The sequence below is a fragment of the Triticum dicoccoides genome, chromosome 7A (genome assembly GCF_002162155.2).
Source record: "Triticum dicoccoides isolate Atlit2015 ecotype Zavitan chromosome 7A, WEW_v2.0, whole genome shotgun sequence".
Classification (NCBI taxonomy): Eukaryota; Viridiplantae; Streptophyta; class Magnoliopsida; order Poales; family Poaceae; genus Triticum; species Triticum dicoccoides.
In genome coordinates, this window is record NC_041392.1 from 743,562,351 (window position 1) to 743,576,729 (window position 14,379).

A 14,379-nucleotide genomic window follows, 5' to 3' on the forward strand; every position below is an offset into this window, starting at 1 on the left:
AGCATGCCACTGTGACGGAGAGACCCGAACTCCACTGAAAACACGAGCGACACCAGGATGCTCCAGACGGTAGAGGCCCTGGCACAACCGCCCACTAAGAAGAATGTCCCTCGTGCCCCGATCTTTAATAAAAAGATCAAAAGGGTGAAATTCACAAAGCACATTATTATCACGTGTGAGTTTAGGAACTGAAAGAAGATTACGGGTCACAGATGGAACTCGAAGAACATTGCGAAGCTGAAGACTCCTATTGGCATGTCTAGTGAGAAGAGATGCTTGACCAATATGAGAGATGTGCATACCTGCTCCATTGGCGGTGTGGATCTTGTCGGAGCCATGATAGGGTTCACGAGTGTGAAGCTTCCCTATCTCGCTGGTTAGATGCTTTGTCGCCCCAGAGTCCATGTACCAGTGTGGATCGATGGAGTAGGACTGAGTGTGTCCCTGTTGCTTCTGCGGCGCGGGACGATCAGCCATGGCGACCTGACGGGCATTGTTGCGTGTATCTTTGCCGTCATTGCCAAGACCAAGGAAGCTTCGCTGGAAGCGCTTATGACACTTGGAGGCCCAGTGCCCATCGCGGCCACAAAGCTGACACACACGTGGACCGCCAGCCCCCGGTAAGGTCGCAGTAGGTGGAGGGGCCGAGGCGGGCGACGGTGGCAGCCCCAAGGGAGACCGGGGTGATGAAGAAGAGCGGCCACCCTTGGTGGCGGCGTTGGCCGAAAGGGAGCCAGTGCTCCTGGTGCGGCGAGTCTCGACCCGTTGCTCAGTGAGAAGGAGCCGAGAGAAAACCTCGTGTGCCAGCATGGGTGTCGAGTTGCCCCGCTCGTTGATGATCTCGACTAAGGCATCATACTCCTCATCAAGACCATTGACAATAAACGAGTTGAACTCGGAGTCGGTGAGGGGCTGTCCAATGGAGGCCAATGTGTCGGCGAGGCCCTTGACCTTGTTGTAGAACTCAGTGGCAGTGGAGTCAAGCTTCTGACACTCTCCAAGCTGACGACGGAGTGCAGAGACACGAGCCTGGGACTGCGCTGCAAAGGTGCGCTCAAGGATGGTCTAGGCCTTATGAGACGTCTTCGCGAAGACAACAAGGCCGGCAACTGCCGGCGAGAGCGACCCCTGGATGGAGGAGAGGTTCGCCTGGTCCTGCCCCGTCCAGACGCGATGGGCCGGATTGTAGACCGGACCGTGCACGCTGTCTACCAGCGCGGGTGGGCAGGGAAGCGATCCATCGACGTAGCCTAGCAGGTAGTGACTCCCCAAGAGCGGGAGAACCTGCGCACGCCAGAAAATGTAGTTGTCGGCGGAGAGCTTGATGGTGATGAGATGACCGAAGTGAAACGGCGGCGGCGAAGACAATCCCATCGAGGAGGCTGCCTGGGGTGCAAACACCATGGAGGCAGCCGGAGGCACCGAAGCCGATGCGGGAGGAGGCGGGACCGCAGCCAGGGCGGGCGCTGCAAAGCTCGCGGCCGGTGCGGACGCCGCAAGGCCCGCGGCCAGGGCGGACGCCGCCAACCCCGCCAGCGGGGCAGTGTGATCCGCTTGCGGCAGGAGCGGCGGGACGACGCCTGCGGAGTCCGCAGCGGACGGCGGCGCCGCGGTGTGGACCACGAGGTCACGCCCAAGCGAGGGCGCCGGCGGCGTGGAGAAGACGGAGCCGATGCTCCTTGTCCCGATCGGAGCCGGAACAGAGACGGCATCGAGCGGGAGGTTGAGCAGAGCCGCAAGAGAGGCCGGGAGGAATCCCGCAGCAGTGGAACCGGTGGTGGCGGCGCTCGACATGGCGGCGGCGCGATCGGTGGCGCGGCGGCGGCGGCTGCGGCGGCGGTGCGGGTATTAGGGTTTAGAAGCGGAAGCGATCGTAACCTAGCGTGATACCATGTAAGACAATAAGTTTTGGGGAACCAGCACAACCCTCTAGGGGTGGCTTATCTCATTATATATAATGGTTGTGTTACAATATGTACCATATACGTACATAGGTACAGAAGCTATACATAGTCTAACAATCTTAAACACTTGTAGGTAATCTCCTCCTTCATGCTTTTGAACTCTTAAACAGTGCACTACAGGTCTACAGCTCCAGCATCCATGAGCCATCGTGCCCTGTACGTGCAATGCAGCTCCCACATCGATGAGGCGGCGCGCTCCATCTCCTGGAGATAGACAAGCCACGGGCGCAGCCGCTGAATCCTCTCATCCCCACTGTAGGATAGCACTGCCCAACTGTAGGATTGTTCTGTGGCAACGCATGGGCAACCATGCATCTATTGCTGATTGGGATGGTGTGCATAAAACTACAGGTTGATCTTTGGTTTGGCTAGATAAGCACTTGTACATGTAGCATGCCTATATCACTATTCCCATAGATCAAGGTAATTCAAATGCATTAGACTGGTCCAATGTGGGTGACATGTACACTTAGTATTAACATTCGGAATGGGCAGAAATGACTGACTGGAAGTAGGAATGCCCGGTGTGCAGCGAAGTCTAAGTCCTACACAGGAAGGAGGTGAAAGAAGATAGTTTGGCGGTTGGGTACATACCATGCTTACCAGTCGGTCGTGGGAGTTTATGTCAGACTTCCAACCAAGCAGCAGGCATGCCACCTCCAGCCACCACTCGCAGGTTGTCATGTATAGCACTGTGTGAGCTCCTCAACCCTGCTCACGCCCCCGGCATCCGTGACCAACAGCCGCATTGTCATGTTCACCAATGGCCTAATCCCAAATAGTAAAGTATCAAACATTATGAGGAGTGTCCTAATCAGCCCTCTAGATACTTCACTGATTTAAGAATCTTCCCTAATACAACATATTTTGAATTTCCTTTGCACATGTTTGACTGAGATAAATTTTGAACTTCCTTTGCCCATAGTAATATATCTCAATCAGCGCCCGCAGAGAATGTAATTTTCATCATAGGTAATCTACAATGGAGTATCATTTTCAGAAAATAAACAACATACTGACCAAAATATATTAAGAAATAAACTGTACAAGATTCAGCTTATCTTATGCTTGGAAAGAGCCTTTCCAATCATTTTATTGGTTCATCTGTCTCTAGTAAGGCACAAGCCAACTTCCCTCTATTTGTAGTCTGTAGAAATGATCCCACTGTAAGGTTGAGCAAGCAAACAACTCAAATATTGCTGGAAATGTTTTAGAAATTACACATTTTAGTAAACATGCCTGACCTATAAAAAGCCTTGGGTCTTTCTCGGTTTTGTAGTGCAGAGCTCAACAACTGAAACATGGACTCCAACGTCACAACACCAAAGTTGCAAATTGTCTTGATTGGACTACAGCACAGAAAACATGATTCAAATGGCAGATTATAAATATGCAAGAGAAAATTATATTGCGCTATCGGATATATCAGACAATCTCTGTCTTTTCCATGTGGCACACAACAAAGAATGCTCGATTTTGATCGATGCCTGGTAAATAGATGATCGCGATCCAAAATCTGTACTTATTCAACTATCATTTTATAAGCACCTCCTGTAAAAAGTCTCCAATAGAAAGTAATATCACTGATGGTTAGGTAAACATGAACCACATAAAAATCAAGGTTGTACTATTACTGATAGATAGCTAACATGAACCATAAAGAACTTTAAAATAACCTGGTTTAATCAGCCGTATCTCCTTGAACATTGAGCAGCTCCACACGAGTGCCTCCCCTCCTTCAACTTGAAAGATAGATGCCAGTAAAGCGGACCGATGTGCATTGTATCATCATATTGTTCTAGTCATATATAGGACCAATATAGATTATTACATAAAAAATGGCATAACTCAATCAGACCAATTTATGCATAGATGGGGATAAATTAATTGGATGATCAAGAAACGTGACCGAGAGATTCAATCACTAATCGTTCGCCTACACAGAGAAGCAATTGATCTACTAATGCATGGCAGAATGTATGTCTTGCCCGAAATCAACATAGGAAGCTCCTTTTCTTTCACCAAACATAAAACATCAACTGTACCCTACCTCCATACAGAACAAGACCAAGATCAACACATCCCTGCAATTGGTCTTACTATCATTGTGTAAGCAATGGGTAACTAAAATCTGAGAAAAAAGATTAAGAGATAGTTAGATCAACGGATAATTCATAGATGAGGTCATGAGGTTGCTAACCAAATGCTCATGTAAACCTGTAAATGGCCTTGATAAGGTATAATGAAAGTTCCAGCACTCAATTACATCTTGCAGATACACATAACTCACACTTGAATGACCGCTAAAATGAGAAACAAATATCTCACATAAAAATATCAATAGCACACCCCTCATGTGCCCATACCAGCACACCAGTAATAAGGGCCTATGCAAACCTGGGACTTGGGAAAATTTCCACAATTTCACTTCACACTTCCCGATAAGAACAATGAAAACATCGAAGAAACTGACTTCAATGCCGAACTATTTCTGGGTCAATACAAAAAGGAAGAAAAGACTTGGGAAAAACATTAGTGATTCGCAAAAGGAGATGTGGAAACAGTAGCACACCTTTTCTGTCACACTTTTTTCGAAACGGATTTTCTGTCACACTGCAGTGTGTAGCAAACTGCTTTGATAAAAATTTGTCAATCCCTTGCCATGAATCCCCGACTTGATCCCCGTAGTATTTGTTCCCCGTGATCGCCAAAAAGAAAAGATAATTGTCCATGCGTTGCTGCAGGAAAAAAACACAATTGATGTGTATATTCTATCAGGAATTGCTTTTAAAACAACGGCAAGACATGCTAAATGCATACTTTTTGATCAAGTAAATCAATTGTACAGCAAAAATAATCATCAAATGTGTGCACTTCCCCTGTTCTGCCAAAACTGCCTTCAATATTTAATGCATCACCCCAAAATTGAAACAAAAAACAAGGTCATTTTTTTTACTCATATCAATGCAGTGTAAATCTTAAACAACCAGTGATTCGAAATGGCCATTAACTTTTGGTTAAATATAAGTTTTTCCTACATACGTTTGTGGTACTAATAACGTTGACAGATTTAGTGCAATGCATGTAGTTCTTATAAGAAGAAAATACATGTTCATCCTAGTTAATAGGTAAAAATAAGCAAAAAACAATTCTAGCGATGCACTGCTAATAAATATTACAAAATCAATAGTTGATAATAACGTGCTTAAATGGCCGTCTAAAACATGAGGCTCCTCATGTCAGGACTATATATTTTGCTTATCTCAGTTCATAATTAACATGTAACCTAAGAGCTAGGAAGGGAAGTGAAAAGATGCGGTCGGTTCATAGTCCATACCAATAAAAGAAAGCAACTGCAGTTTCTCACAGCTCTTCTCCACTACGAACCTCAAATCATATACCTGAATCTTGTTGCCCTATTTCTGCAGAATGCCGATTATATAAATAAAAGTGAGAAAGCACGCAAATAAGTGCATATAGTAATCACACTACAGGAAAATAAGATTCCACACTAACAGACCTTAGGTGTGGGAATAACCTGAATGCATAGTATAAACATCAAGTGTACGATCTCAGCAGGAGAAACCAAAACTCCACTGGAAATCTAAGAGTCTCAAGTACAAAAAGAATACATGCCATCCCTGTCGTGGTCACATAGAATGAATATCTGCTTCAAAACCCTCACACAGCGGATGGTAGAAGACCTTCTGCACCTGTGATTCCTAAACAATCTGTTGTAGTAAACCTACTCTACTCGAGCATAGTATCTAGAACTCTAACGAACAATCAAAATTACAAAAAATATGCATTGTTGGAATATTACGTGAGGCTGAGCAACTGTTAGAATATCCAGTGTCATTGTGAACAATCAACAAATTGACATAATAAAATGTTACGAATGTAAATTGATACAATGGGGGTCTTTTTGATCTCAGTCTGGCGAAGCGCAGAGCACTGAAATCTCAATGCAGGTCACAATCCCATGGAACGATTGCATGATGGGTGCCATCGTCTTCTCAAGGATGTTCTGTTGGTCGTCCCACAGGTCTGGCTTGCACACCAATCACATGCGCCTTCAACTGTAATAAAAGAATCATTGGACAGCAGAGATGGAGACCGGCAACCCTGGGAATCACCAACCATGCCCGGACCAAACCTGCGACAACCACAAACAACCATGACGACGGGGTCAATACCGGCGCAAACACCAAATCAATCCGCGAAAGAAACAGGGGCGGAGCTAGATCCAACCATTCTCCATTAAATAAGGACGTGCTTCCTTGTCTCAAGCCCATGTGCCCGAATACTTGATTTTGAGCCCCAACTTAGCTAGGAAAGCCCACGTGCACATCAGCATCCTGTGGAAATTGTCACATCATAACTAAACCTCAATCGGCCTTCTTGAGACTGAACTACAATACTTGGGTCAATTTTACAACAAGTTCTTATCTGGAAATCAATAATTGCCCAAAATCCTTGATAATAATCTTGAGATCTCCCAGCCCGCATCCTAGAACCAATGAACCATGTAAAGAATCAAGACGATCACATTTCGGCCCAAGCCAAAAACAGAATGAGGCAAAAGACTCACGGAGAAGATGTTGATACATCAGAACCTCCGTCCATGACTCCCCTTTCTCCCTGCTCTTCTCCAGCCTCCTGCACAATGATACGGAGAACAGACACCAGTCAACGGGGCAGCATACACGACAAATGAACACTGTAGATCAGAGTCGTGGACATTGGAGGGTAGGCGGCTAAAGGTATGCACGACTCGAATGCGGATCTGCTAAAGCGCGTGTGTGGGAGCGACAGGGTGGCGCCGCGATCCACACCGTCGGAGCCTGGCATAGAGAGCATGTTGAGCACCATGAGGAGCAGCAGCGCCACCAGCGCCATTAGCAACGCCGCCAGGATCGCCATGGACGGCTTTCCCCGCCTCCCGCCCCGCCCCGTCGTCCTGTTCGCCACCGCGTGTGCCGGCTCGTGGGAGTCACCTCTGTCTCCTTTCCTCTCGATTTGACCTAGCCCGTTGATCTGTTTTGGGGCAGATAATTGTAGCTAGGCGAACGATGGATGGCTAGGCGTGGTTAATGGGAGACAGAGCCGTGGGGATACGCGGCGGCGATGGCCACGCCCGTGGGGATCCGCGGCTGCGGCAGCGTCTGGGGAGCCACCGCGAAGGTGGTGGCAGTGGCGTCGTGCGGAGGGGGCGGCGAGGAGGCCGAGGAGGTGAAGGGGGCGGGAGAAGAGGCGGCGGCGCGGATCTGGTGGATTGCGAGAGAGATCGGAGATCGCGGAAACGAAGGATGGATGACTGTTGGGGAACGCAGTAATTTCAAAAAATTTCCTACGCACACGCAAGATCATGGTGATACACAACAACGAGAGGGGAGAGTGTTGTCTACGTACCCACGCAGACCGACTACGGAAGCGTTGACACAACGTAGAGGAAGTAGTCGTACGTCTTCCCGATCCGACCGATCCAAGCACCGATACTCCGGCACCTCCGAGTTCTTAGCACACGTACAACTCGATGATGATCCCCGGGCTCCGATCCAGCAAAGCATCGGGGAAGAGTTCCGTCAGCACGACGGCGTGGTGACGATCTTGATGTTCTACCGTCGCAGGGCTTCGCCTAAGCACTGCTACAATATGATCGAGGTGGAATATGGTAGCAGGGGCACCGCACACGGCTAAGGAACGATCTCAAGGATCAACTTGTGTGTCTAGAGGTGCCCCCTGCCTCCGTATATAAAGGAGCCAAGGGGGAGGGGGCCGCCGGCCAGGAGGAGGGCGCAGGAGGAGTCCTACTCCTACCGGGAGTAGGACTCCCCCCCCCCAATCCTAGTTGGACTAGGATTCCCCGAGGGGGAAAGAGAGAGAGGGGGGCCGGCCACCTCTCCTAGTCCTAATAGGACTAGGGGAAGGGGAAGGCGCGCGGCCACCTTGGGCTGCCCCTTTCTCCTTTCCACTAAAGCCCATTAAGGCCCATATGGCTCCCAGGGGGTTCCGGTAACCTCCCGGTACTCCGGTAAAATCTCGATTTCACCCGGAACACTTCTGATATCCAAACAGTTGGAAATATGCCCTAGAGGCAATAATAAAATGATTATTATTATATTTCCTTGTTCATGATAATCGTTTATTATCCATGCTATAATTGTATTGATAGGAAACTCAGATACATGTGTGGATACATAGACAACACCATGTCCCTAGTGAGCCTCTAGTTGACTAGCTCGTTGATCAATAGATGGTTATGGTTTCCTAACCATGGACATTGGATGTCGTTGATAACGGGATCACATCATTAGGAGAATGATGTGATGGACAAGACCCAATCCTAAGCATAGCACTAGATCGTGTAGTTCGTATGCTAAAGCTTTTCTAATGTCAAGTATCATTTCCTTAGACCATGAGATTGTGCAACTCCCGAATACCGTAGGAGTGCTTTGGGTGTATCAAATGTCAGAACGTAACTGGGTGACTATAAAGGTGCACTACAGGTATCTCCGAAAGTGTCTGTTGGGTTGGCACGAACCGAGACTGGGATTTGTCACTCCGTGTAAACGGAGAGGTATCTCTGGGCCCACTCGGTAGGACATCATCATAATGTGCACAATGTGATCAAGGAGTTGATCACGGGATGATGTGTTACGGAACGAGTAAAGAGACTTGCCGGTAACGAGATTGAACAAGGTATAGGGATACCGATGATCGAATCTCGGGCAAGTACAATACCGCTAGACAAAGGGAATTGTATACGGGATTGATTAAGTCCTTGACATCGTGGTTCATCCGATGAGATCATCGTGGAACATGTGGGAGCCAACATGGGTATCCAGATCCCGCTGTTGGTTATTGACCGGAGAACGTCTCGGTCATGTCTGCATGCTTCCCAAACCCGTAGGGTCTACACACTTAAGGTTCGGTGACGCTAGGGTTATAGAGATATTAGTATGCGGTAACCTGAAAGTTGTTCGGAGTCCCGGATGAGATCCCGGACGTCACGAGGAGTTCCGGAATGGTCCGGAGGTAAAGAATTATATATAGGAAGTGCTATTTCGGCCATCGGGACAAGTTTCGGGGTCACCGGTATTGTACCGGGACCACCGGAAGGGTCCCGGGGGTCCACCGGGTGGGGCCACCTGCCCCGGGGGGCCACATGGGCTGTAGGGGGTGTGCCTTGGCCTATATGGGCCAAGGGCACCAGCCCCAAGAGGCCCATGCGCCAAGAGAGAGAAAAAAGGGGAGAGTCCTAAAGGGGGAAGGCACCTCCGAGGTGCCTTGGGGAGGATGGACTCCTCCCCCCCCCCTTGGCCGCACCCTTCCTTGGAGGAAGGGGAAAGGGATGCGCCTCCCCCCTCTCCCTTGGCCCTATATATAGTGGGGAAAAGGAGGAGCAACCATACCTAAGGCCTGGCGCCTCCCTCTCCCTCCCGTGACACATCTCCCTCCTCCCGCAGCGCTTAGCGAAGCCCTGTTGGAATCCCGCTACTTCCACCACGCCGTCGTGCTGTTGGATCTCCATCAACCTCTCCCTCCTCCTTGCTGGATCAAGGCGTGGGAGACGTCTCCGCTCTGTACATGTGTTGAACGCGGAGGTGCCGTCCGTTCGGCGCTAGGATCATCGGTGATTTGGATCACGACGAGTACGACTCCATCAACCCCGTTCTCTTGAACGCTTCCGCGCGCGATCTACAAGGGTATGTAGATCCACTCCTCCCTCGTTGCTAGATGACTCCATAGATAGATCTTGGTGACACGTAGGAAAATTTTGAATTTATGCTACGTTCCCCACAGTGGCATCATGAGCTAGGTCTATTGCGTAGATTCTATGCACGAGTAGAACACAAAGTAGTTGTGGGCGTTGATTTTGTTCAATATGCTTGCCGTTACTAGTCTTATCTTGATTCGGCGGCATCATGGGATGAAGCGGCCCGGACCAACCTTACACGTACTCTTACGTGAGACCGGTTCCACCGACAAACATGCACTAGTTGCATAAGGTGGTTGGCGGGTGTCTGTCTCTCCCACTTTAGTCGGATCGGATTCGATGAACAGGGTCCTTATGAAGGGTAAATAGCAATTGGCATATCACGTTGTGGTCTTTGCGTAGGTAAGAAACGTTCTTGCTAGAAACCCATAGCAGCCACGTAAAACATGCAAACAACAATTAGATGACGTCTAACTTGTTTTTGCAGGGTATGCTATGTGATGTGATATGGCCAAAGGATGTGATGAATGATATATGTGATGTATGAGATTGATCATGTTCTTGTAATAGGAATCACGACTTGCATGTCGATGAGTATGACAATCGGCAGGAGCCATAGGAGTTGTCTTTATTTATTTATGACCTGCGTGTCAACTTAAACGTCATGTAATTACTTTACTTTATTGCTAACCGTTAGCTGTAGTAGTAGAAGTAATAGATGACGTGACAACTTCAAGAAGACACGATGATGGAGATCATGATGATGGAGATCATGGTGTCATGCCGGTGGCAAGATGATCATGGAGCCCCAAGATGGAGATCAAAGGAGCTATATGATATTGGCCATATCATGTCACTATTTGATTGCATGTGATGTTTATCATGTTTATACATCTTATTTGCTTGGAACGACGGTAGTAAATAAGATGATCCCTCATTAAAATTTCAAGAAGTGTTCTCCCCTAACTGTGCACCGTTGCTACAGTTCGTCGTTTCGAAGCACGCCGTGATGATCGGGTGTGATAGATCCTTACGTTCACATACAACGGGTGTAAGACAGTTTTACACATGCAAAACACTTAGGGTTAACTTGACGAGCCTAGCATGTACAGACATGGCCTCGGAACACAGAAGACCGAAAGGTCGAGCATGAGTCGTATAGAAGATACGATCAACATGAAGATGTTCACCGACGTTGACTAGTCCGTCTCACGTGATGATCGGACACGGCCTAGTTGACTCGGATCATGTAATCACTTAGATGACTAGAGGGATGTCTATCTAAGTGGGAGTTCATAAGATGAACTTAATTATCCTGAACATAGTCAAAAGGATTTTGCAAATTATGTCGTAGCTCATGCTATAGTTCTACTGTTTAGATATGTTCCCAGAGAAAAATTAGTTGAAAGTTGATAGTAGCAATTATGCGGACTAGGTCCATAAACTGAGGATTGTCCTCATTGCTTTATAAAAGGCTTATGTCCTTAATGCACCGCTCAGTGTGTTGAACCTCGAACGTTGTCTGTGGATGTTGCGAACATCTGACATACATGTTTTGATAACTACGTGATAGTTCAGTTAAACGGTTTAGAGTTGAGGCACTGAAGACGTTTTTGAAACGTCGCGAAACATATGAGATGTTTCGAGGGCTGAAATTGGGATTTCAGGCTCGTGCCCACGTCAAAAGGTATAAGACCTCCGACGATTTTCTTAGCCTGCAAACTAAGGAGAAAAGCTCAATTGTTGAGCTTGTGCTTAGATTGTCTGAGTACAACAATCATTTGAATCGAGTGGGAGTTGATCTTCCAGATGAGATAGTGATGTTTCTCCGAAGTCATTACCACCAAGCTGCTAGAGCTTCGTGATGAACTATAATATATCAGGGACATATATGATGATCCTTGAGATATTCGCGATGTTTGACACCACAAAAGTAGAAATCAAGAAGGAGCATCAATTGTTGATGGTTTGTGAAACCACTAGTTTCAAGGAGCGCAAGGGCAAAAGGGACACTTCATGAAACGGCAATTCAGCTGCTGCTCTAGTGAAGAAACCCAAGGTTGAACCCAAACCCGAGACTGTGTGCTTCTGTAATAAGGGGAACAGCCACTGGAGCAGAATTACCCTAGATACTTGGTAGATTAGAAGGCTGGCAAGGTCGATAGAAGTATATTGGATATACATTGTGTTGATGTGTACTTTACTAGTACTCCTAGTAGCACCAGGGTATTAGATACCGGTTCGGTTGCTAAGTGTTAGTAACTCGAAATAAAAGCTACGGAATAAACGGAGACTAGCTAAAGGTGAGCTGGTGATATGTGTTGGAAGTGTTTCCAATGTTGATATAATCAAATATCGTACGCTCCTTCTACCATCAAGATTGGTGTTTGTGTTGAGCATAGACATGATTGGATTATGTCTATCGCAATACGGTTATTCATTTAAGGAGAATAATGGTTACTCTGTTTATTTGAATAATACCTTCAATGGTCTTACACCTAAAATGAATGGTTTATTGAATCTCGATCGTAGTGATACACATGTTCATGCCAAAAGATAGTAATGATAGTACCACCTACTTGTGGCACAGCCACGTAAGTCATATCGGTATAAAACGCATGAAGAAGCTCCATGTTGATGGATCTTTGGGCTCACTTTTTTTTGAAAAGTTTGAGACATGCAAACCATGTCTATTGGTGTATATGCATGAAGAAACTCCATGCAAATGGACCGTTGGACTCACTTGATTTTGAATCACTTGAGACATGCAAATCATACCACATGGGCAAGATGACTGAAAGCCTCTTTTTCAGTAAAATGGAACTAGAAAGCAACTTGTTGGAAGTAATACATTTTGATGTGTGCAGTCCAATGAGTGCTGAGGCGTGTAGTGGATATCGTTATGTTCTTACTTCACAGATGATTTGAGTAGATGTTGAGTACATTTACTTGATAAATCACGAGTCTGAATTATTGAAAGGTTCAAGTAATTTCAGGGTGAAGTTAAAAGATCGTCGTGACAAGAGGATAAAGTATCTATGATATGATCATAGAGATGAATATCTGAATTACGAGTTTGGCACAGAATTAAGACATTATGGAAATTGTTTCACAACTGATACAGCCTGGAACACCATAGTGTGATGGTGTGTCCGAACATCATAACTGCACCCTATTGGATATGATGCATACCATGATGTCTCTTATCGAATTACCACAATAGTTTATGGGTTAAGCATTAGAGACAACCACATTCACTTTAAATAGGGCACCACGTAATTCCGATGAGATGACACCGTATGAACTATGGTTTAGAGAAACCTAAGCTGTCATTTCTTAAAAGTTTGGGGCTGCGACGCTTATGTGGAAAAGTTTCAGGCCGATAAGCTCGAACCCAAAGCGGATAAATGCATCTTCATAGGACAACCCAAAAACAGTTGGGTATACCTCCTGTCTCAGATCCGAAAGCAATAAAGGATTGTTTCTAGAATCGAGTCCTTTCTCGAGGAAAAGTTTCTCTCGAAAGAATTGAGTGGGAGGATGGTGGAGACTTGATGAGGTTATTGAACCGTCACTTCAACTAGTGTATAGCAGGGCACAAAGAGTTGTTCCTGTGGCACCTACACCAATTGAAGTGGAAGCTTATGATATTGATCATGAGACTTCGGATCAAGTCACTCCCAAACCTCGTGGGATGACAAGGATGCGTACTACTTCAGAGTGGTACGTAATCCTGTCTTGGAAGTCATGTTGCTAGACAACAATGAACCTACGAGCTATGGAGAAGCGATGGTGGGCCTGGATTCCGATAAATGGCTTGAGGCCATATAATCCGAGAGAGGATCCATGTATGAAAACAAAGTGTAGACTTTGGAAGAACTACTTGATGGTCGTAAGGCTGTTGAGTGTAGATGGATTTTAAAAGAAAGACGGACAATGATGGTAAATGTCACCATTAAGAAAGCTCGACTTGTCGTTAAGATGTTTTCTGACAAGTTCAAGGAGTTGACTATGGTGAGATTTTCTCACTCGTAGCGATGCTAAGAGTCTGTTGGAATTATATTAGCAGTCACTGCATTATTTATGAAATCTTGCAGATAGGATGTCAAAACATTGTTTCCTCGACGATTTTCTTGAGGAAAGGTTGTATGTGATACAACCGAAAGGTTTTTCCTGAAAAGATGCTAATAAGGATGCAAAGCTCCAGCAATCCTTCTGAGGACTGGAGTGAGCATCTCGGAGTTGGAATGTACACTTTGATGAGATGATCAAAGATTTTGGGTTTATACAAAGTTTATGAGAAACTTGTATTTCCAAAGAAGTGAGTGGGAGCACTATAGAATTTCTGATGAGTATATGTTTTAACATATTGTTGATCGAAAATAACGTAGAATTTCTGGAAAGCATATAGGGTTATTTGGAAAGTGTTTTTCAATGGAAAGCCTGGATTAAGCTACTTGAGCATTGAGCATCAAGATCTATAAGGATAGATCAAAACGCTTAATGGAACTTTCAAATGAGCACATACCTTGACATGATCTTGAAGGTGTTCAAGATGGACGAGTCAAAGAAGGAGTTCTTGCCTGAGTTGTAAGGTACGAAGTTAAGACTTAAAGCTCGACCATGGCAGAATAGAGAGAAAGGACGAAGGTCGTCCCCTATGCTTAAGACGTATGCTCTACAGTATGCTATGCT

At 46.3% G+C, this 14,379-nt stretch overlaps 2 long non-coding RNA genes across 2 annotated transcripts; both read right to left on the reverse strand.

The window, feature by feature from the left end:
• Window positions 1–2,086: 2,086 nt before the first annotated feature.
• LOC119334702 lies at window positions 2,087–3,784 on the reverse strand. The gene is made up of 3 exons (XR_005161508.1): window positions 3,209–3,784; window positions 2,559–3,128; window positions 2,087–2,168 (listed from the first exon to the last, which is right to left on the reverse strand). It is a non-coding gene; the product is annotated as an uncharacterized LOC119334702 (long non-coding RNA).
• Window positions 3,785–5,789: 2,005 nt separating this feature from the next.
• On the reverse strand, window positions 5,790–7,251 carry LOC119333063. The gene is made up of 3 exons (XR_005161163.1): window positions 6,556–7,251; window positions 6,216–6,474; window positions 5,790–6,120 (listed from the first exon to the last, which is right to left on the reverse strand). It is a non-coding gene; the product is annotated as an uncharacterized LOC119333063 (long non-coding RNA).
• Window positions 7,252–14,379: the final 7,128 nt, after the last annotated feature.